We start from the raw sequence: 22,954 nt of genomic DNA, 5'->3' as shown, positions 1-22,954 counted from the left end.
TCTTTACAGACTCTGAGCTTTGGGAACAAAAAGGACACACCAAGCCCTACCACTTCAGAAAGACTTTGTTTGGAATGTGGGATTCACGGGAAGAGAGCTCTAGAGTAGCACGGAAGATCTCAAAAGAGGCTAAACACCTCGCAGGAGACTCAGGCAGTGACACCCGGAAGGACAAACTAAACAGAAGGCAGGAGAAAGACCAGCAGTCCAGGCCACCTTGAGAATAAACCCCAATGGGACACAAGATGTGGAAGCCCATACTTGGGGTGTGGGAACCATACCTGGACTAGCCCATATCTGGCTCCATTAACTGTTCCTCTTAGGAGCCAGACCCCTTGGCAACACCTCCACATAACAGGGAAAAACTAAGTCCATGTCCTCATCGGCACATGTCCTCTGTATGCCTGAGATGCTGTCAGACCCCTTGCTCTGTCTCAGTTTCTTTACTTGTAGCAAGAGAATCACACGCTGAGACAGGCCTTGCCTCATGGTGCTTAATGGGAACAGCTCCTGGGTGGCTCCTGGGTGTTCTTTCTAGGCCTTGGAGACAGTAGAAAGCCTGTTAGGTGCTGTTGGTTAGTGTACTCCCCAGATTAGCTGTGAAGCCCTTAAAACAGTCATTGAAGAAAGAGTCCAGGGGTCAAAGTAGTTCCTGTAAAGCCAGATACTAAACATTGGAACAGAAGAGACCTCAGGACTGTGGTAGCTGCCAATTTTGCCATGGTGAAGCCTGGGTAAATGGATGCCTGTGGCTATGCTCCTGGAGAAATCTGTTTCCTGCTGGCAAAACAGGCAGAAGGTAGATTGAACACAAGCCCTCAGTTTGTTGACCCTCTCAAAGCTGGCTTCCTTACTCCTGTCTCTTCCTACGATGGTGTGTATGCTGGCCAGGGATGCAAAGCAGAAAGCATTCTTCTGGAGCTCTGGTCAGTCTGTGGGATTAAAATGGAGTCTAAGAGCTGCTACCTGTGTCCCTGGCTCTGAGTCTGAGGGCCACAGCCGTTGCCTGTGGACTGAGACTCAGTGAGGATCCTGAGAGACTTAGAAGCCATCCCATACCACAAGGAAGGCTGAGTAATCCTACAGAAGGATGAAGGCAACTTCCTTTGCACTCTGCTCTTGTTCGTTTCTCTCTTCTGCCCTCTCCCCATCCCCAAATTCTACTCCCTTGTCTTCTCTATTCTCCTCTCTTTCCCCTTCCTTCTCCTCTTTCCTCTCCTCTCTTCTCCTTCCCAGACATTGGTGGTCTAGACCCCTGATCGCTCGTACACTCCAGTGCCTCAACCCCAGATAAGAACACAAGGAAAACACGCCAGTGTTTCCTGCGGGTGTGTGCGGCTCAAGCAAGCGTGCAGCAATTCCCTGACAAAGAACAGCCATCTCATAATTGTCACCTTCATCATTAGATTTAAGGGTTGTTCATTCAGAAGAACTCAAAGGGGCCATTTTCCCAGCGTAAAGAAAAACGTCCATAGCTATTAGAAAATCCTAAAGCAAGATAAGCTATGAAACAGGGGATACGCCAATGCCAGTGGCCTGGGAACCAGTAATGAGAGCCATTTGCTTTTACCTTTCTGGCTGTGAGTTGACTCTCCTCTCCCAGGTACCTCATGAGAAGGAGGAGACCTTGACTCACAAGGTGGCTGTGAGAAAAGATCAGAGAGGAAACCAACAGAGGTGGACATAGCTTAATGAATTACTGGAGGTAGTATTTGAGACCTACGTGACTAATAATAATAATAATAATAATAATAATAATAATAATAATAATAATAATAACAGAATTCCTCCAGGGCTTATTTAGAAGCAGAGCACCTTTCTAGAGTTCTACCTTCTCTGCTGGCTGTAGTGCTAGGTGGGAAGATTCAGGTGCATTCCTGTTCCCCAGTGTAGAAAAGTTTGGAAATGCTGAATTGAACAGATTGATGAATAACTCCTTCACCTCATGCCTCTCTCTCTATTCCATTTCAGATTCTCTTTCTGCTCTGTTTAGACAGGGTTAACTTTGGCTAACCAAAACAAGATAGTAGCTTAGAGTTGAGCGATAATAGGTTTGTATTCCTGCATAATCATGGGTGGCCATGACTTCTTCATGTAGCACTCAGGTCCCTGGCTGGAGAACCTAGAACAGTCACCCCAGTGACAGTTGGTAGAACAGCTGTTGCCTCCTTTTAAGTGCATGAACTCAGGAGTTCCAGGACTCCTCTGCACGCAGCGCCTTGACTAGAATGAGCTGGGTAGTCCTGTTTCATATCAGTTGGGAAGAGGAAGAAGGGGGCATGTAGTAAACTTGCAAATACTTCAGCCATGTCGGTCTTCCCCATCTGTAACTTCAACACGTTGCCAGCATCCGTTGTAGAGTGAAGCACTGGTTGCTTGTTATCTCTGTATCCCTTCATTCACCCTAAGTAACGATTGCACACCCATGCATGCAGGTGCTACTTCTACACACAGCTCAGGTGGTGAGCAGGAGAGAACTTGTCGCACCTGGGGAGCTCCCACAGTGAAATAATGGCATGTGGCAAATGCTGAGCTAGTTGTGCACAGCACCCTAGGGGGACAGAAAGAGTTCACGTGCTTATTATATTTCTGGGAAGGTTTCACGGAGAAGGCAAGGCTAGGCTTCTGTAAGACATAAAGAATGACTCAGCATTATCCAGGCAAGGAACATAGTTTGCAAACATGAGGTAGTGAGGAAAAGGAGGTCTCTCAAATCAGACCTGTAGCTAGGGTATAAAGAACAACCCAGGAGTCCTGCCTCCTGGCCACAGTTAGGTTTGCAAATGGCTCCCTTTTGGTTCAGTACTGGTCAGAGAAGGAGAAAAAGGCCCTGTTTCTATAAACAGAGATGGTCTTAAATTAGTTCTCTTCCTTGCCTCCCCTCTAAGAGTGTATTCACGTCTTCTAAACCTGTGTGTCTCTAGAGGCCAAAGTTGAGCCATGTGGACGAACCTACTCAATTAGAACCTCATATAGATCTGCTGTTATTAACGAGCCAGGGTGTAGCTACCCGTGTCAGACCCTCATCTAAACAGCCTTCTCTAGGGAATTGGGGTGAAGGGTTGTAGGGGGACACCTTGCTGTTTAATAAATAATAGAAAAGCTTCATAAAGTGTCTGGGAAGCACATTCCTCATGCAGAAATGTTACGGAATAACACAGGATGAATAATAGAAAAGGTTATTGAAAAATTCATAATTTCCAAGTGCCTGTGAAGGGCAGCCCCTGTGCAGTCTATTTGCCTGTAGAAAAGTGATTAAAATATATATTATTGTCCTGTCTATAGAAAAATGTATTATTAAGTGGATACTAGCGTGACATTTGAAAAATCCATTTCATTCCATTTAGCAGCAACAGGGTTTTGGCTGCGTCTTTGTGTAGCAGGTTTCACAAGTATTTTAATAAGCCATTTAAAAAACAAAAAGAGGTTTTAATTATGGCCCCCTGCTTCCCAGCCATACTATTACTTTGCATTCACGGTCCTTCTGCCAAGGAAATTTAAAAACATATAATGGGGAATGTAAATACCCTGCCTACATTTATTATGTCGATTGCCAAGAAAACAACCTGACCATTGACCAGCACTTAGGGGTTGAAAGAAGAGAGAATGGGAAATGGATTTGCTGGTCCAAACACAACAAGAAACAAAGCTTTGGAGTAAAAAGCCCACAATTTCTGCCAAGTCTAAGGTGTGAACATGTTTCCAAATAGCCGGCTGCTATGCTTTCCCTGGGGAAATTAGGAGTTACTTTAGGAGGCTACTTCTGATCGGTTGGTATTTCTGAATGGCCAAGGAAACTCAGCTCGAACATCATCTGAGGTTTCCATGGACACCTCTGTAGAATAAAATCCCTGGGCTTAGAGATCAGATGCTAGCAACCATTCAGAGTCGCTGTCTGAAGCAACTCCCACTTATGTCTGGGCTTGGGGTAACTCTGGTCCTGCTCAAAGAAAGGGTAAGGAAGGATAGGGTCTGAGAGAAATGTGTTGTACCACAGCAAGTTCAGATTGCACTAGGACTACTGTTATGTGTGGTAGTTTTCTGGAGTATGGTGGACCAAAGGCTGGGTTAGAGAACCTGCCAGGCATTGTGGCTTTATAAATATACCTGAAAGCCAGTTTACTGGGAGGCTCGGAAAAATCAGTTCATCTCTGTAGTTTCAATATGAAAGCCAAAAAATAGATCTCTATCCATTATAGTTTATAAAAAATTCACTCTTATCTTCATGTGTGTGTGTGTGTGTGTGTGTGTGTGTGTGTGTGTGTGTGTGTGTGTGTGTGTCTGTGAGTGTGAATGGCATGTGCATGCATAGGCCAGAATAAGTGTTGAACCTACTTCTGAAGCTAAGGTTACAGGAAATTGTGAGCAGCAACTCGACACAGATCCTGGAACTGAAGTGGGGTCCCTGGCAAGAGCAACGAGTGCTCTTAACCATTGAGCCATCGCTCTAGCCCCTACATTGTAGTTTTTAAATGCCTTCCTTAAAGCTCACTTAAATAATTAAATTGTTGGCGCCAATAAAAATCTCACCTCAAAACAGATACTGTCTTCTCTATTTGAAGGATGAGAAGAGCAAATTGCTTCTCACCTTGAACTCACTTCTGCTTCCGTTTTCAAGGCAGACCCAAGAGCCCAGGGCTGTGATTCCATGTGGAGTCCAGTGTGAAAACCAGTGTGTCTGGCTGTATCAAAAATACTTTCCAGCTATGAATGTCTGAAGGGAATCGCCATTGAGAAGGACCTGGGATGAGAGGTGGCTTATTGACCCTCATTTTTGTTCCTGCTTCTTTACAGACATCAGATACTTAACCACTTGCCAATAAACAATTACTGTGCCTTGCACCTGCATTGCATCTAGACTCTCAAGTGGAGAATGTGGGCGGGGCGTGCCCTTGCTCTAACAGACCATTGGGCTTGGAAACAGCTTGCTATCAAGTTCCAGACTCTGGAAAAACCAGACTAGTTTAGAGTTACAAGGGACTGGGCTTTCGAAAGAAAACAGAGTGAGGAAGCATGAGAGATGGCTCATTCAGTAAAGCAATCATCAGGGCCTGAGTTCAGTCCCAAGCAACCAGGTTAAAAAGCTGACCTGACTATAATCCCAGCTCTAGGGAGACAGGAATAGGATTCCTTGTGCTCACTGGCCTAGTCTTGTCAAATTCAGGAGAAACTGGGTTTTTTGAAAAATAAGATGGCAGGTGATTGAGGAAGATTTTGACCTTTGACTTATAAACATACACTTGCACATGGCCCCTCACCTCCACTATACACACACACACACACACACACACACACACACACACACACAAACACACACAGTACAGCTAGAGCTTCCTTCCATTTTTAAAGGGCACTTAGTTCATTAAAAGTATTTCTCTTGTTTCTGAGCCTCTGTACTAAAGGCAGATTGCTATCCGTCTAAGCTAGTTCCTGAAACACCATGGTATTTCCATGCGGGTGGGTGAGCGGATGGTACCACAGTTCACTAAGCTTGCTCTGATGGTCAGGTACCTTGAGCCTGGTCATCTCAGACTTTCCCAATTTCCCACTTATTCTTTTACTCAGCTGCCACCATAGGATGATAATGTCATCATCACTCAGCCCTGAGTGGCTAACATGGGATTTTACCAAGCATTACATACATCAAAATTTCCCCTCACAATAAATATGCCAATCTGTTGATGCCACCCTGGATTCCAGTCTCAGAAAGCTGGTTCTACATAATATCTACTCTCCATTGCTTGGGGTTTTAAAAGCACTTTGCGTTCTCTACACACTCTCCAGCTGGTCCATTTGAGCGGCATCTTTATGCTGGTAACTTACCAATTTGTTTCTCTGAGTGCTAGACTCTTAGACTCCATCTGGACATGTGTCTTCTCCAGTGGGTCACCTTTCAGAAATTTCAGGTAATTTTCCCAAATTCAACTCTCTTTTCATCTTGCACTATACACCAATTTCTGTCTAATGGTCCCTGTGTCAGTAAACAACATTATCAACCCTCAGAACTATATCTCTCTCTCTCTCTCTCTCTCTCTCTCTCTCTCCTCTCTCTACTTACTTATTTACATACATACATATGTACATATATACATTCCTCCCTCCCCTTCTTCCTTCTTTCCTTCATTTTCTGTCCATTTTAGTCATCAGAAAGTGATGAGTCCTAGCTACAAGATGAAGCCCTATATCCTGCCTACATACCATCTTCTAATCAAACTTCCTTCTACATTGTCTCTGTTACCATCACAGTAGCTCAAGCCACAGATATCTCTCTTACCAATATCAACTAATATCTTGTAACTTCTCTGTGCTGCTCAATTAATATCCCATAGGGCAAAGACTATGACATAGTTGTTCCTTTGCTTCAATCCTTTGATCTTTGCCCACTGCAATGGAATTCAAACACCTTTTAGACTGTAAGGCTTACTCTACCCAGCTCAGATTTTTAAGTGTTGTTCATCTTCCCTCTGGGCTGAAACATGTTATATTCTCCATACATTGTGGTCTAAAACATGCTATAGTCTCCAAACATCATGCTGTGTCACACTTCAGCCATAGCTTACACCCTCTCTTCTTAAATCACACTTCTTAAACTATAACATGCTTGTGAATAACTGGGGAACTTAATAACATGAAGTGTAGGATTCAGGGCACTAGAGTGAAACTCATCCATTGCTGTCCTCATGCTATGCTTCCAACTGAAACGGACTCTCTTTGTTTAAGGGCCATCCTTTGAATACATAGGGCTTTGGACTATTTCCACCCAGTTTATTTCTTAGCTAACTCTTCTCCTCAATGAAAAAAATATTGCGATGTGAGTCACATAAATGCTAACTAGCTGATTTAAATCGTGTAATTTCAGTAGTTTGCTCGTGTACCTACCACGTCATTGATTTCCAAGACTCCGTAAGCCTTGTGTTTTAGTCTTATTTCTATTGCTGTTATAAAGCACCGTGAACAGAAGCAATAGTTCCAGGCAATAGTCCATTGTCCGGGGAAATCAGGGCAGGAACTCAAGCAGGGCAGAACTTGGAAGCAGGAATGTCTACAGAGGCCTTGGAGGAGTGGAGCTTACTGATCCTCCTGGCTTACTCACTCTGCTTTCTTAAGGCACCCTGGGCCTCCTTCCAGCTCCCACAAATGGTCTAGGCACTCCCTGCACTGATCCTAAAGCAGGAAAGTACAACACAGGCATTCCCACAGGTCAGTCTGGTAGAGGCACTTTTTCAATTGAAGCTCCTTCTTCCCAAATGACACTGGCTTGTGTCAAGTTGACATAAAACCAACCATGACATTTTGAATCCATTAATCCTGGCTTTGTACTCCCCTCAGTACTGGCTACAGGCTACACTGGTCTGTCTTTGTCTCTATTGATCCATCTGACCAATGAAATGAAATCATATGAGAGGCTTTCTTTAGTGACCGACGTCTTCCATTTTGCAACATTATTTTTGAAGTTTATGTACATTGAAAGCATGCCTGGATCATGTTCTATTCCCATCCATAGTCAAATACAATAATAATAAAAATAACTTACCATGTAGCTATGTCGTATTTAGCTTATTTATTCATCAGTTAGAGTATATTCACACTTTACTTTTGACAGATAATGCTGCTGGGAACATGAGTGCACAGGTCTCAGTATAGGCATAGGTTCCATCCCCCCATATATTTACAGGAATGGATGTGGTTGCCATTTATATGCAGCTTTCTTTTAAAACTCTTTAGAGGACTCCAGGGCCAGCAAGTGGGCTCACTGGGCAAAGGAACTTGCCGTCAATCCGACAACCAAAGTTCAATCCTGTAGACCTTCGTAGTCGAAGGAGAGAACCAACTTCTCAGAATTCTATTCTAATTGCCAAATTTGAGCTGTAAACGCCTCATTCACAGGTCTGCAGGACGTTCATGTTTGCATGCACACACACACACACACACACACACACACACACACACACACACACACGCAACTTTAGGAAATGCCAATTGTTTTTCTCAAAGTAATCACACTATTTGACAGTACTAATAGCCATGGGTCACCATCCCAGAGCTTGTGTGCTCTCAGCACTTGATGCTGAAGTCTCCTTTATAATATAGCATTCTTACATGGCATGGAACTGTTTCATTTCTCCTACGACTAATGATGCCAGATACATTTTCTTGTGCCATTCTAATCTTATGCCTGTCTTTTTAAATTGAGTGGTGTTTGTTTGGATGTTTGTTTCCTGTTGTTTTTGTTTTGAGACAGAGACTTGCCCCATAGCTCAGGCTGGACTTGAACTTACAGTCAGTCCTCCTGATTCAGCTTCCTAAGTGGCAAGTAATAGGAATGTGTCACCACATCCAACTTTTGATTCTTGGACTGTAGCTTATTTATCTACTCTCTATGCCAGCTTCTTAATGTGTGAGCTCTGCAAATATTTCCTTCCATTTGGAGAGTCTTCTTCTCGTTTTTCTTGTGAGTGATCTCTGAATCACAAAGATGTTTGGTAATTTGATGGAATTCACTTTATATTTTTGTTGTCATTAGGATGCTTTCGTTGTCATATAAGAAAATGTTTATCAGACCAAGGTGATAAAGCTTTGTTTTCTTTTCTAAGAGTTTTAGCGGGTATTTCAAGGTTTGTGTTCGTTCTTGAGTTCCTTTGCTTTTTTGCTTTTATTTAAGAGTGAGGCAGGAATCCAGCTTCCTTCTTTACCACTGTCTGCTTGCTTCAGAACCATTGGATAAGACCAAACCAAAACAACACGACACAAAAACACAACCCTGTTCTTTTCTCCCATTTAACTCTCATGGCACACTTGTCAAAAGCTGAATATAGACACAGCATGTTATCGCCGTGTTCTGTTCCAGTAGCCTCCATGCTTAGCTGATGTCAGCATGCCGTTTTGATCTCTGAAGCTGCTAGTTGTTTTTAAAGTTAGGAATATGAAGCCTTCAGCTTAGTTCTTTTACAAGAATGCCATGGTTCTTTCAGGGCATTGGTGTTTCTATGTTGATTTTTGGATCAACTTGTTGGTTTCCGAGTAGAAAAAAAAAATAAGGAACTGGAACCTTAATAGAGATCGCATATGGATAAAACTGAAAGTTTAAGCTCTTGACAATCTTAAGTCTCACACCCATGAACAGGGGTGCTTTGGTTTTACTTGGATCTTTTAAACTTGTCTTTCTAAAACACTGTATTATGTGTCAAATAAAGCTTTACGCTTCTTGTTTGCATTTTTTCCTGAGTATTTTATTCACCATATTTCCATTCCAAAGGAAGATTTTTTTCTTAATTTCATTTATAGATCATCTAGTGATGACAGGTACCAGCTTGGTTTAATTTTGTGTATTTATCATGTATGTTGGACCTTGGCTGGTTAATGTATGGTTGCAGCCACGCTACCTTGGATGAAGGCAGGAGGGCTTTAGTTTGTTTCCTTGCTTACCTTCAACCTGCCCTGCTGCCTCCAGGATCTGGGTGTATTAAAGATGGATGGGCAACTCATCTTTGTCCCAACCTTACAGTTTGGAATCTTGCTGATATTTGGAATCTTGTATTAGTCATGAGTATTGTACAGATGCTTTTCTTTTTCTTTTTTTCTTTTTTTCTTTTTTTTTTTTTTGGTCAGGGCAAGGATGTTCTATTCTAGTTTGCTGAGTGTTTTACCATGCAAAGGTGTCTTCTTCAATCTAATGCGAGCCTTACTTAGAATGCCCTGACCCTGCCTCTAGACCGCCTTCTTAGGCTAGCTCATCTTACCACTGTTCCTCTTAGCCTCTATTTCCTCTTTTCTTTTATTTATTTATAATTACACAATTAGCTTTCTACATCTGTTTTGGATGGGGGGGGGTGAACCCAGGGCCTTATATATACCAGAACAGCACTCTGTCACTGATGTATTGTCCCAGTCCTGTCCTGTCCTTTCCGTTTCTTTGAACTATCAGCATTTCCAGGAAACCCTTGCCAGGAAGGGAGGGACTAAATTTGTCCCAGTTCCTGCTGTGTTTCTTATATCTACCCCAGTTCCTGATAGATAGAAGTTGATCAATCAAAACACTGTTGCTGATTAGCTGATTTATGATTGACAGCCAGAATAGCAAGGTACTGAAGGAACCCACCCTGAAAAGAAGTGGAAAAGAAAAGCTAGTGGCCAAAGATTAGACGTGTGTGTGTGTGTGTGTGTGTGTGTGTGTGTGTGTGTATGTGTGTGTGTGCCTGTGCACAAGTGTCAGTGTCACAAAATGCACGTGGAAGTCAGCAGACAACTTCGTGGAGTTGGTTCGCTCCTATCTCTCTATGAGCACTTGCGGTCAAACTTACATCAGGATCTTTGTGGCAAGTACTTTTAGCAGCTGAGCTATCTCCCAAGAAGGATTTTGCAGTACAGGATTTCAAACTGTACCGAAGACAAATAAATGAATGGATGAATAAATAAACAATCAAACATCAAACAAAAAACCTTTCAAGCCTGTGAGAGCTGACTGGAGGAAGGCTGCTTTCAAAGTGGCCATACCCAAGCCCCTCCTGAATCAGTATGTACCGTGGTCAAGAATATGGGTTGTTAACAAGATGCAGCTTTCGTTTGTTTCCAAGGTAACAAAGGGCAATGATAGCTGTTAAATTCTTCTTGGCAGTGGAGAATCATAGGCACCAGGCCAAACGCCTTTGGGGAATTTCCCTATCGTAGCCTGCCGCATATCACAAAAGAGAGGCCACAGTACAGGAGACCGCATGGTCGCTGACTAAATAGTTTCCTCGGTGTGCTTTTATCATCTTGTCCCTTTCACCACCCCGGAGTTAAACATGTCCATTTCTCAGCCCCCTCTCCCGCATCCTCATCGCCGTCATCTAAATTAAAATCTTTTATCAGTTTTTGGGTAATCCCCTTTGATGGCCCGAGTATGACAGGATCCTTCTTGCTCACACCTTTCATGCCATTGCTGATAACTTCTGAGCAGCTAAATGGCTTCGGACATCACACACATGTCTGCCTTCCTCGCACCAGCCAGGAGCTGGCAGTAAGGACATGTTCATGGCTGAAGGTTGTAGGAATTTGTGAGCAGAATTGCCTTGGAGCCAGAAACCACCAGCCAGCTACCTCTTTTGTTACCTCAGAGCAGAACAGTGTTGTGCTGCTGTGTTCTGTGTTCTCTGTTTGCAGTGTATCTGTGTTTCCCACTGCAAACTGTGCTTCAGGAGGTTATTTTGGTCACTTCACTGCCAAATCACGACTATAAAAATTCACATGAGCAAGTAGTAACATTTCGAGGGCTAATTACTTCCTATCATGGCCTGACCCATAATTGCAACTTCATCTTTCCCCCCCATTTCCTCTTCAGTCCCTCGTGTCTTTTCTCTCCTGGAGGAGGAGGCGGCTGTGTGTATGGTGAATAGTGAGTGGGCTGGTTTTAGTAGACTTGTTTCGGATTCTGCCTGTAATGTTTACTCGCTGTAAAATACTGAATGAGGCATCTGCAATATTCCCAACCCAGTCTTTGTGTATAAAGGGAGGATTCCAATTCTCTTCTAGCATATATTAAAAGAGCAATATAATGGACAGTAGCTGCCCTTAACTTTCAGGGTCATCCTCCATGTACAACTATGAACTGTAGTGCAGATTCCATAAGAAAGGGGAAAGACTATATTTTTGTTATCAGCAATGAGCATTTCCAAATGATGAATCAGACAACTGGATGGGACAAGTTCAGTGGTCACAGTGACATTGGATAGGTGTTCCAGAAGTGATTATATCATTCACTGGTGTAAATGTTACTCAGACTCTATTGGCAGTTTTGAAAAGCTCCTTTGTTGAGAGCCAGAAAAGAACAGGGATGGTGCCACATTATTTTCATGTGACAGTAACACCACTTGCCATCAATGAGAACAGCCTCATGCCCCACACATCATGCCTCTGCCTAGACAGGGCAGTGGTCCAATGGCAACTGGTCTGCCAGCCAACTCCAGGGACCATCTCAGGGTGTCTGTGATATAGTCCCTTTGCCCCTTTCTGCTTTTCAAGTCTTGCTTGCATTCTTACTCTCTACACCCCCCCCCACAACTCCCACCCCATCCCTCTACACTCCAACCTCACACACACCCACACGCACCCAGCCCTGCTACTCAGCCCAACTTCCTTCTACTTCCTTCTCCCTTTCTTTCTTCAATGGACCTGGCTTGGGAAGCCATCTTGGATATCATCTAGCCCTACTGGTTCATCTATCAAATGAGAAGCATTCTTCAGGGGCCTTTTGCTTTGACCACATCTCGCAGTGAGTTCATGGTAAAGGATGGATGTCATCCTGGTCCTATTGTCTTTCTTGCATGTGTGCTGCTGGTAGTGGCTGCACTTATAAGTAGAAATGGTGAATCGGAACTGATTTGTGAAACAAAACTACGCATACACCCAGCAGGTGATGCTAAAGAAAGTTGTTGGGTGCCGGGATGTGGCCAGGAGACTTCCCATCCCTTTCTCCCTGAAGCTTGGAAAGCCTATCGAGCCAGAGGTGTGGGGTTCTGTGGAACTTTCTCTGCAGGTTCTGTGTCTGCTGGTTCCTTTCTCTGGGACATGCTGGCTCTATCATTCTGAGTTTGATTTTTCTCTGCTACATTGCCAGCCTGGGCTAGGGATGCTGGATAGAGTGTGCTATTTTTCCATTATTATTCCTGGCTTAATAACAGACCCCAGAGCTATGGTTGAAGCCCCATGTTTAAAGTTATCTGAACCAAAAGCAGACCAGGTTGGAGAGAACACCCAGCAGGGAAGCGCATGGCCCACACTGGGTAATGGAAGCTGTGACCTAAGCCACCATCTCTGATTTCAATTTCCCCCATATCTGCTTCCGTGCTGTGCAGTCTCCTGACTGTGAGTCTGGTTGGATTTCCATTGACGGGCTCTGGCTTAATCCTGAAAAGATCGAAGACTGTCTAAGATGGACTTAGAAAAGCAGGCTGTGCTTTGCATTTGAGCTGCTTTATTTCCTGGTGTTTTCTGTATGAATAACAATGCCAAGCCCTGGGTCCGGCACTCAATGCATTCATAGTTGCTGGGTATGTAAAGGATTATTCTTTATACACCTCCCCTTAACAGCCAAACAGGCTTCTGTCTTCCTCCCTTCCTCCAAGTCCCCAGTTCACTTAATATAAATGATAATTAGAATGGGGGTCCAATGTTCTTATTCTCTCTGGAGTTGGAAGAGCCACGAAGACAACCTTCCCAGCTGCGGAGGCTGGCTGATCTCAGGTACCTATCCTCCTTGTGTTCCCACCCGCACATGTGGTGCAAGAGGTAGGAAGTGCTGCCCTTGGCAGTGGCAGAAGGACATTTCTTTGTTGCGCTCCTTTGTGCAATTTTGGCATTATCCCTTTAACAGCATCTTTTGGAGAAACAAAAATGTACAAGCACCAATTACTCCAGCTTCCCACAGTGGGTAGTCCTAAGTGGGACACTTGCCAATGGGCACCAAAACAATCATTAAACTGTCAGATGATAAAGAAGGTAAACTGAGAGAGAAAATAAGCCTGGCATAGCCAAGAAAGGAAATGAAGGAGTCAGCAGCAGCTAAGGAAATGGAAGGTCTTCTCTGCTGGGCAGAATGCCTCAAGCCTCTCACCGACCCATCACAAATGCCTTTTGGTTCAAACCATGTCAGGAAAATGAAGCATTTTTCCACCTGAGATAGCTATTGAGCCAAAAGAGTTAGAAAGGAATCCATTAACAAACACTGTTCCTGGGGCTTCTGTTGAGGTTTTCAACCCATGGATCTCATTAGTATGTAAGTACTTGAATTGTTATCAGTTATGGGGCAGTGCACGCCATCCATGAAGCTGGATGGGGATGAAGCACCGTCTTGTCTACAAGAAGGCTATTGTTCAATGAAGCCCTGAAGCTGACTCAATGGGCAATAATGTAAATCGAAGTTGAATAGCAGATCTGTGGGAGAAGCAGGAGCTCTGCAAGCTTGTTCTAGAAGATGTGGTTCGTGGATGGATGAGGCTAGGCAGGTAGGTGTCAAGACCGTACCAGCACCAGGTTTGAGGGAGGATTGGAATAGAAGTGTGGGGCAAGGATTCTTATATTGGTCAGACATACACAATTAGTCTGAATGGACTCTGGAATCAAACCTGAGGACCCTAAATGCTAGGATAAAGCATTTTGACATTTACCTGACATCAGTGGAGGAATACTGAAAGGCTTTTTGAGCAGAGGAAAGAAGTGATGAAAGCGGCATTTAAAAAAATTGATTCGGTGAACGTATATGCAATCGATTGGACTGGAGGTGGTAGGGTGGTGTGGGTCCTAATGCAAATACTGATGCGACATGGTAACACCTGAAGAAATAGAATAAAGTGGAAGACCAGAGGAGAGAGACAGTCCAACCTCTACCCTTGTGCTTAAGTATGTAGAAAGGAGAGTGTGCTGTACTGAGAGCAGTTCCCAAGGTTGAGCCCCAGAGAGGTGCATTATGAGCAAAAGGGTGTGAGTAAGGAGAGAGGGCTGGCTTTGGGGGATGAATTTGTTTGTTCTCAAACATGTTTAGGTGTGAATAACAGGGTACCCTGACGTTGGAAGGTAGAGAAACTCAATTAAAGCTGGGCTTTGAATGAAACGTAGTTCTATACAGAACTATAATTCCTAGTTGCTGGATGTATTGTAGCATTTGTAATCATAGGCTCTATGCTGTGTGTGTGCATGAATTCAGTAATTACAGGATAAATCCTCTGGTTTTTTGCCTCCTTGACTCCTCAGTGTGGCACCATATTGCTCTGGGACCAAGTGAACAATAGATCAAAGGAGAATCCTCTGAGGTAAGAAGGGAGGAAGAGAACAAGGAGGAAGATAAAATGTCCTTAATTCAAAAAGGACCAGGACCCAAACATACAAGATGGCCCTCTTTCTAGTCACAAGGACCTGGAGCTATGGATAGAATGGTACTGAAAAGAAAGGGGTAACTCCAAATTAGAGTGAGACTCAATTTAGTGATCAGTAGAAAAAAATTGAATTTCTTGTGTGGACCTATTATTACTTATTCATGCATCTGTGGTGTGGTCCTGGTTTTGAAGTTAGTCAAAAGTGGGTTCTAGAGATCAACTGCCTGTTCCGGTGTCTGTCCACTGAGGAATACCATCACCTTCCAATACACACATACCTTTCTCTGGTCCCCTTCCACAACAGACCAAGGATGGCTTGATGATTCAAAGTGATAGTGTGTGACCCTGGAGGCTAGGTCACAAAAGCCATTGTTGCCTTTTTCTCTTGTGTCATTTTTTTTGGTGAAAAGTTGGCATAGTTATTTACATTTTCCATCTTTGTTTTCGAATACACATCAAGAAGCAACTTAAGGCAGAAAGGATTTATTTAGGGTCATAGTTTGAAAATACAACCTACCATTGAGAAGAAGGCATGCTAGCCTTTCAGGTATTGGGAGCTTCTGACTGGGATGCCCTACATCTCAATGGTATAGGAAATAGAGCTCAGACAGGAGGCAGGAAAGGCTATTAAACTCAAGGCCTATCCTCCAGTGATCTACTTCTTCCAGGCAAGTCCCACATCCCAACAACTCCATAACCTTCCAAAACAGCATCACCAACCGGTGGCAAAATATTCAAACATATATACCTGGCTACCTTCCCAAGCTCCTTCAAGAACTAGCATTCGCTCATTGGCTACAATGTGTGAACCACATCAGAAGTGTGTTAATCTAACTGTAGTCAAATTTGGCTCCACCTGTATCCCACTTCAATCTATACACGGTCGTACACCAGAATGCTCCATTCAAACTACTCATAAGTTCTTGACACACGGGGATAAGTACCTATATTTTAAGCCACAAATATGTGGGCTGATATATACTTGTCTTAGTTAGGGTTTTACTGCTGTGAACAGACACCATGACCAAGACAACTCTTATAAGGACAAGGACAACACTTAATTGTCTGGCTTACAGGTTCAGAGGTTCAGTCCATTACCATCAAGGTGGGAACATGGCAGTATCCAGGCAGGCATGGTACAGGAGGAGCTGGGAGTTCTACATCTTCATCTAAAGGCTGCTAGCAGAATACTGACTTCCAGGCAGCTAGGACAAGGGTCTAAAAGCCCTCACCCACAGTGACACACCTGCTCCATCAAGGCCACATCTATTTCAACAGGGCCATACCTTCTAATCATGCCATTCTCTGAGTATATACAAACTATCACAATAAAAGAAAACAATAAAAGAAAAAATTGTATTCTCCTGAGCTTCCCAAATACCCTAGAAGTGTTCAGAATGCTCTTTACACAGTCGCTTGTGAAAGCTTTGAGGGAGACAGACTTGCTATGTAGCTTAGACAGGCCTGGAACTAGCTATGCACAATCGGCTGGTCTCCAACTTCTAATCTTCTTGAGTGAACCTTGGATTAGTGGCATCTGCCATGTGCCTAGTTCTTCACACTGTTTAACGTGGAGAACATTTTTAGCTGCTGGAATACATCATCAGCCTGCTGAAATGGATGAGTAAAATGTTTTCAACCCTGAGTCTCTACAAAAGCATGCAAAGTTGCAGGGAGGGCAGCCGAGCTCAGGAAAAGAAATGGATCCGTAGGAAATGCCATGCATGTGCTTACTGAGCTCAATTGAATTGAAATTGCTGGCAGTTACAGATGAAACACTTTCTTTTTGGCACTTTGGATGTTTATCAAATACTCAACTATTGACAACAGCGATGCTTGCATGGTTACTTCAAACATGGCGGAACACAAGTTAACCCGCCACTGCCAACTGGAGATGAACAGGAGGGTGTCATCCACAGGAATATGCTGCTTTGCTCTGGCTACAGCTCCACACAGAACAGCCCGGGTTTCAATCCCCACAGACAACCTGCAGTAGCCAAGATGTCTCCTTCTCCTTCCACCCCTGCTGTGGAAGCCTGGATCTCTGACACTCTCGGGGTGCATTCTCATTCCTGTGATGGGTGGTCAGATCATCCCTGTGTACTTCCACTCCCCAGGCTGAAATTCATGCCACTGGACCAGGCCTGCTTTAAGAGGCCAACTCGGTTATGTTCAAGGGCGGCTCTGCCCTGTTTTCCTTGCCTGATTTGGGATTGTGTTGTCTCTCCTACATTTTCCTATGGACCATCTTTCTTTTGTAGTGCCTTATCTCAGGAGAGAACATTGTGGGGAACCTCTCCCTAGTTGTGTGGTTGCTCTTTATCCTTGCAGCTCAGGGAACTCCTAAATACAGACAGGAGACACCTCAACCAGCCTACGTTTGTGTTCAAAAGCCAGATCTTTTAATTGGTCCATAGCCTGGATCCCCACGTCAAGGTTTTGGGAATAGTGATTTTAATTATTCCAAACTCTCATGAGAGGATCTTTGTGTGTAGCCATTGTTTTCTTCCAGCCACTCTAGTCAGGAGGCCTAACTACCATCCCCCCACATCCTCTCCCTCTTCCCTTGGCACAGGGTCTTCCTCTCATCTCACACTGGTCCCAAAATGTCAGAAGGAGGAATTAACCCAGGCTCGGAAGAATATTTTCAATTTAGTAATTTTACATTTACTAAAACCGTAGAACTTACAAAGGTTCAAAGATAATAGTGCTAAAATATTCATAATGACATCCTCCATCTACTGAGTGCCCACGGTGCTATTCAGTGCTCATCGGCCACTGAGAGGTCACCTCCTCATTCTTAGAATGAGGAACCCAGGCACCCAGAAGTTATCAGCCCCAAACAACACAGCCCGGGGGAATCTGAGCTCTTGTATTTACTCGCAGGGTAGTGCTGTGCTGCATGCCAGTGTTGATTTGGTAACAGGGATGCAGAGGTGTCTGGGATTCATCTCCTCAACTGTAGCATTGTACCCCTCCAGGCCTCCCTTCATCTCTGTTCTCCCTTTTCCATGCTTCATGCCCTTCCTTCTGGACTTGGGCGGAAACTTCAGGTCCAAGTGTCATAAGGGAAATTAGTGTGCTCAATGACAGGTATCCAGGCATCATGGGGACCTCGGATATGGGATGCTCTCCTGTGACCTCTCATTGAGAGCTCTTCCCCAGCAATGCAGAGAACAGAGGAAGCAGCCCTGGAGTGAACAAGGATTTTATTAAGGAGTTTTTGCAGTGAGACCAGTTCCCATTAGCACCCTGGCACTCAGAGGATGCTGGTCGACCTGAAAGGTGTGGGAAGACAGAACCTCCCTTAAAGAAGTTCCTATATCAACTTGACCGGCTTGCATTTTTTTTGATTGCTCATTGGAGTGCCCAGCTCACCAAGGGTGGTTAACGTCCATAGTCAAGTGGGCTTTTGCTGTATAGGAAAGATCAAGTCATTTGCTGTGAACCTGGGAGTGCACCAGCAAACAACATTCCCCCTTGGTTTCCACCTTTAGTGCCCGCCTTAAGTCCCTCCTACTTTGGGTTTCCTCCATGATGGACCACAGTCTTTAAGATGCAATAAACCCTTTCCTTTTAAAATTGCCTTTGGTATTTGATGTTTTTTTAACAAGGCAACAAGAAGGGAAACAAGAACAGAAAGCCATGAAAGGTCAGGAATCCTGCCCATGATTGAAGATGACCCATTCTCAGCAAAGTTTATTCTTAACGAGCACAGATTTGCATGGAGAAATAAACACAGTCCCCAAAATGGGTCACTTCTTTTACTCTTAAGTACTTATTTTACCCGGAGGGGACAAAGGGACTGACTTCCATCAGAAAGTGATAGGCTGGCTGGAGAAGGCAGAATGCTCCCAGGCCTGCCCTGGGAAGGACAATCATCCCAGAGGAGGCCCTGGGGCAGTGGTGTTGCTGGATTTGTCCTGGAGGCCAAGCCATTCCCTTGTGCTACATGGCCCAGTTTCCTGCAGCAAATTTGAGTGGGTTTTTCTCTGGGATTACCATTACTTTGTCAGTTCTTGTTCCATTGTCTTCTGAGTGACAGAACTGCAGGAATCTCTCTCAGGCCTCAGCACACATGAAGCTGTTGAAGTTACGCACTGTCCACCAAGGCTATGAAACGGGGAAAGCCCGAGTTTCAAATGTGCGTAGTTATAGGCCAGCCTCTGGATATGTTTCATAGGATCCACTCAGTGTCACTGCTCCTTCTCACATTTAACACCCTTTATCTTGGACTACAGGGCTTTGCTTCCCATTCTATGCTTGTTTCTCCTCATCTTCTCTTTTAAGATGTGGTGAACACAGTATCCTACAACCACTGTAGCTGGGTAGGAGATTCCAACTAGAATCTCGCCAGCCTAAATGGGTGGCAAGCAGACTTGTTTCTAGCCCAAGCATGATTCTTTGTGCTGATTAGATTTTTGTCAACTTGACACGAGCCAGAGTCGAACAGGGACGGGGAATGTCACTTGAGAAAATAACTTCATGACATTGGCCTGTGAACAAGTACTCAGAACAGTTTCCTGATGATTGTTGAGGGATGACCTGGCCCACTGTATCTTCCCTGAGCAGGTGGTCCTTAGTTGCATAAGAAAGCAGACTGAGCAAGCCATGTGGAACAAACCAGTAAGGTGTGTTTGTTTGTCCATGGATTTTGTTTCAGTTCCTGCCTCTAGGCCTCTGCCTTAAATTCCTGTCCTGACTCCCCTTGGTGATAGACAGTGACAGGGAATGTATTGGTTGAAAGCCCTTTTCTTTCCAAGTTCCTTTTGGTCATGTGTGTATCACAGCCATAGAAAGCAGCTAAAACACTCCTGTAGCACACAGAGTTTGAAACCTGTGATTGAACCCTGAGAAACCTGGGTTCAAAGCTCTGTTCATCACTTTGAGTGTTGGACCCAGTCACTATGTCTCTTGTGCCTCAGTTTCCACCTCAGCAATATAATCTCTTAGGTAGAAAAATGAGAGGCGTTTTTCACACTGTAGGCATGTGTTGATATATCATATGTTTCCTCTGTCTTTTATAAATGCTTTGACAAAAAACATTGTATTGCACATGTCAGTTCCAGGGACTCGTTGAATACCTGTGGAATCAATCAGTGAGTGAAAATCCCACAGCTGGGGCAGAATTCAGTGGTACAGTGAAGACAGTTTCCGTGGATCACTCTGGTCTAACTCCCTTCTCCCTGTCCGTGTTACCGCTGTGAGCCCTTTTGTCTTTGCCCAAGGCTGCATTTGGACAATCTGCTCCAAACAGAAAAAGGTTGAACTTTTGAGGGATACAGAGACAAGAAACATTTCCGAACCCTGATAAATAGAAAATGGACATACATCAAAAGCAGGCTTCACCCAGAACTGCCCAGAGGTAGAGATGAGTGGATCTGGGGAGTATGTTGGGGCAGAGGAGTGGACAATCACTGCCACCAATTTTCTAGGTGCCTGGAACTTTACTCAGGACTAGGAAAATGTCTGCCACAATCAGGTCATAGGCTAATGAAGACTGGCCACTAGGGGTGAGTATCATATATGGAGGCTTCATCCTCACATGCCATTAGGGAGCTCCTGATTTTAGACCAAGAGACAGATGGTGTCTTAGGGTTTTACTGCTGTGAACAGACACCATGACCAATGCAAGTCTTATAAAAGAACAACATTTAATTGGGGCTGCTTACAGGTTCAGAGGTTCAGTCTATTATCATCAAGGCGGGAACATGGAAACATCCAGGCAGGCATGGTATAGGAGGAGCAGAAAGTTCTTCATCTGAAGGCTGCTAGCAGAAGACTAGCTTCCAGGCAACTAGGACACCGGTATTAAAGCCCACACCCACAGTGACACATCTACTCCAACAGTGCCACACCTCCTAATAGTGCCGCTTCCTGAGCCAAGCATATACAAACCATCACCGATGGGATATATAAACAGCGCTTGTCCCCACCTTATCCCTCAGGTGACCAATGTATTTGATCAAAAAAGCTACATAGACAGACAGACAGAGAAAGAGAAAGACAGACAGACAGACAGACACACACACACACAGAGACAAAGAGGTAGAGATCTGGTTTGCTATTCCTCCAGTTGCTAATGAATGTGTCTTCTCCTTTTTGGGGGGCCCCCTCTCCTCTCTCTCTGGCATATCTCTACTTTATGGCAAATGGGTTTTGATCCTGAAGCAAATTGACCTTGAAATAAGTTTCAGGATCTGAGTTCTTACAACCCAGATGCGGGTTTTGGAATGCAGACTGCTCATTCAGCAGATAGCCAGAGTCAGGAGCGTGGGCAGCGTTTTGACAGTCTGCTGGGCCAGGTTAGAGTGGATGCTTGGAAGCTGCAGCAGAATTACAGCTGCAGAATCCTGGCTATGTGTTGAAAGCCAAGGTGCCTGCGTCTCCTTCTGAATTGTGTGTGTGTGTGTGTGTGTGTGTGTGTGTGTGTGTTGCCTTTGTAGCTAAGGCTATGCTTGTAGTTGGAAATTGCACAGTGGGTGGAGAAGATGAGGAGCTGCAGGAACCTAGAATTACATGGCTCCAAAGCTTTGTTCAGAAACCTGTCCTGTCACAGGGAAGCCAAGTACGTTTTCTGGAAAGAAACTGCGAGTAGTGTGGGTAAATATGTGTATACATGGGAGCCAACTATTCCATCATGCCCATATTTAGAGGGTTATCTTTGTCTCAGTTTTGAGATCTCAACCCACACCAGTCTTTGCTTGCTATTTTCCATGGATAAGGTGTCAGGCTTATTTTACTGACATTGTCATTTAGAAATTTGGTTGTAACAGACCCAGTGACAGGAGATGTTTATGGAGCATGTCTGGCATTGGTACAACTGAATATAGGAGCCGGCGATGTCAAATAGGATGGCTGGTGCCCAGGAAGGAAATGGGTGTGTGTTGCCTGCTGGTGTCTGAGTGTTGAGTGCAGGTGCTGGCTTCCTCTAAAGGCAAATTTACTTGTCTTAATGCATGCAAAGGTTGCCCTGCTCCTGGAGTAATAGGTGGAAGGAACATGAAGAGCAGGGGGGCCTGTTGTGTACAGAGCAAAACGCCCTCTACCCACTTTCATCATCCGTGACACAAACAATTGTTGATACGAAGATCTTTCCCCTGGGGTTTTTGTTTTCATTGAGGCTAAAGCAATGACACCAAGTGCTACAAAGCTGACAAGGGGACTTTTCTAGCTTCCAGTTCCAAGCCTGGACCAGAAGGCAGATGGGCAGTGCAAAGAGGCACACAGAGCCATGCAATGTCATTTGACTGGGAGCTAGAGAGTCAGGAAGCTGACCTGTAGGAGCTAAGTTGCTTTGTCAGGACCACAACACAGTTATGGGGATGAGAGGCCAGCTGAGTAAGGGACAGCGATGACACCAAAACCCCACTCCTAGAAAAGCTTCAGGCTTCTCATTTGCATGCTGCCCATATCTCTGCCAGTGAGGGAGACCTTTGGGAGGGATTTCTACTGAAGAAGCAGTTGGGTAAAACCCTGGAGATGGCAGAAATCCAGCCAATCTGAGACCGAAAGGGCCCCAGAGGTTACAGCCCCTATCCCCTCTCCATTAGGTCTGCACCTACAAGCATTCTAGAACAATGGTGTTTGGCTTAAAATATTTCTCTGGAAGGATAATTTCATAATTGCCCCAACGCTTTGCTACCAAAGCGAAGTCTAGCAGCAAAAGAACCAGATCTCCTCTGGTCCATGACCAAGCTCAATCCAAGATGTGTCTAGATAGAGTGAGAACAGTCAGTTAGCCAGCAAATGTGCCAATAAACCCTACTCTATGCCCTCTGGTGACATGGCTTCTAAATTAAATTAGATCACTGCTGCCTGGGGCTCCCTTTTGACTGTGATTTACTTTGGTAGGAACAGCCTATTTTGCTACAAAGAAAAGAGGCGGGTATAAAGTTTGACTCCCAGTAACATTAGGATGTGTCTCTTTGTTATCTCCTTGTGTTGACATGGCACTGAAAGATTGAATGTAAACTAGCTTTAAGAATAACGCGGTTTGCATGCATTTTCATAAACTCATAGCATAAGTGAGTGCAGAGGAAACAGTATAGTGTAGAAATAGAAATCTTAGAAGATGTCCTAGTATACAAAGAGTTTTGTCCTCA

At 44.3% G+C, this 22,954-nt stretch overlaps 1 protein-coding gene across 3 annotated transcripts in view; it reads left to right on the top strand.

Annotated features, from left to right (window-relative positions):
• Positions 1–22,954, top strand: part of Ntm (neurotrimin) — a 951,504-nt gene that overhangs the window by 223,185 nt on the left and 705,365 nt on the right. The gene's annotated exons all lie outside the window — the stretch shown is intronic.

The sequence above is a fragment of the Rattus rattus genome, chromosome 8 (assembly GCF_011064425.1).
Source record: "Rattus rattus isolate New Zealand chromosome 8, Rrattus_CSIRO_v1, whole genome shotgun sequence".
Taxonomy (NCBI): domain Eukaryota; kingdom Metazoa; phylum Chordata; class Mammalia; order Rodentia; family Muridae; genus Rattus; species Rattus rattus.
The sequence above is the reverse complement of the archived record's forward strand: the minus strand, read 5'-3'. Positions and strand labels throughout refer to the sequence as shown.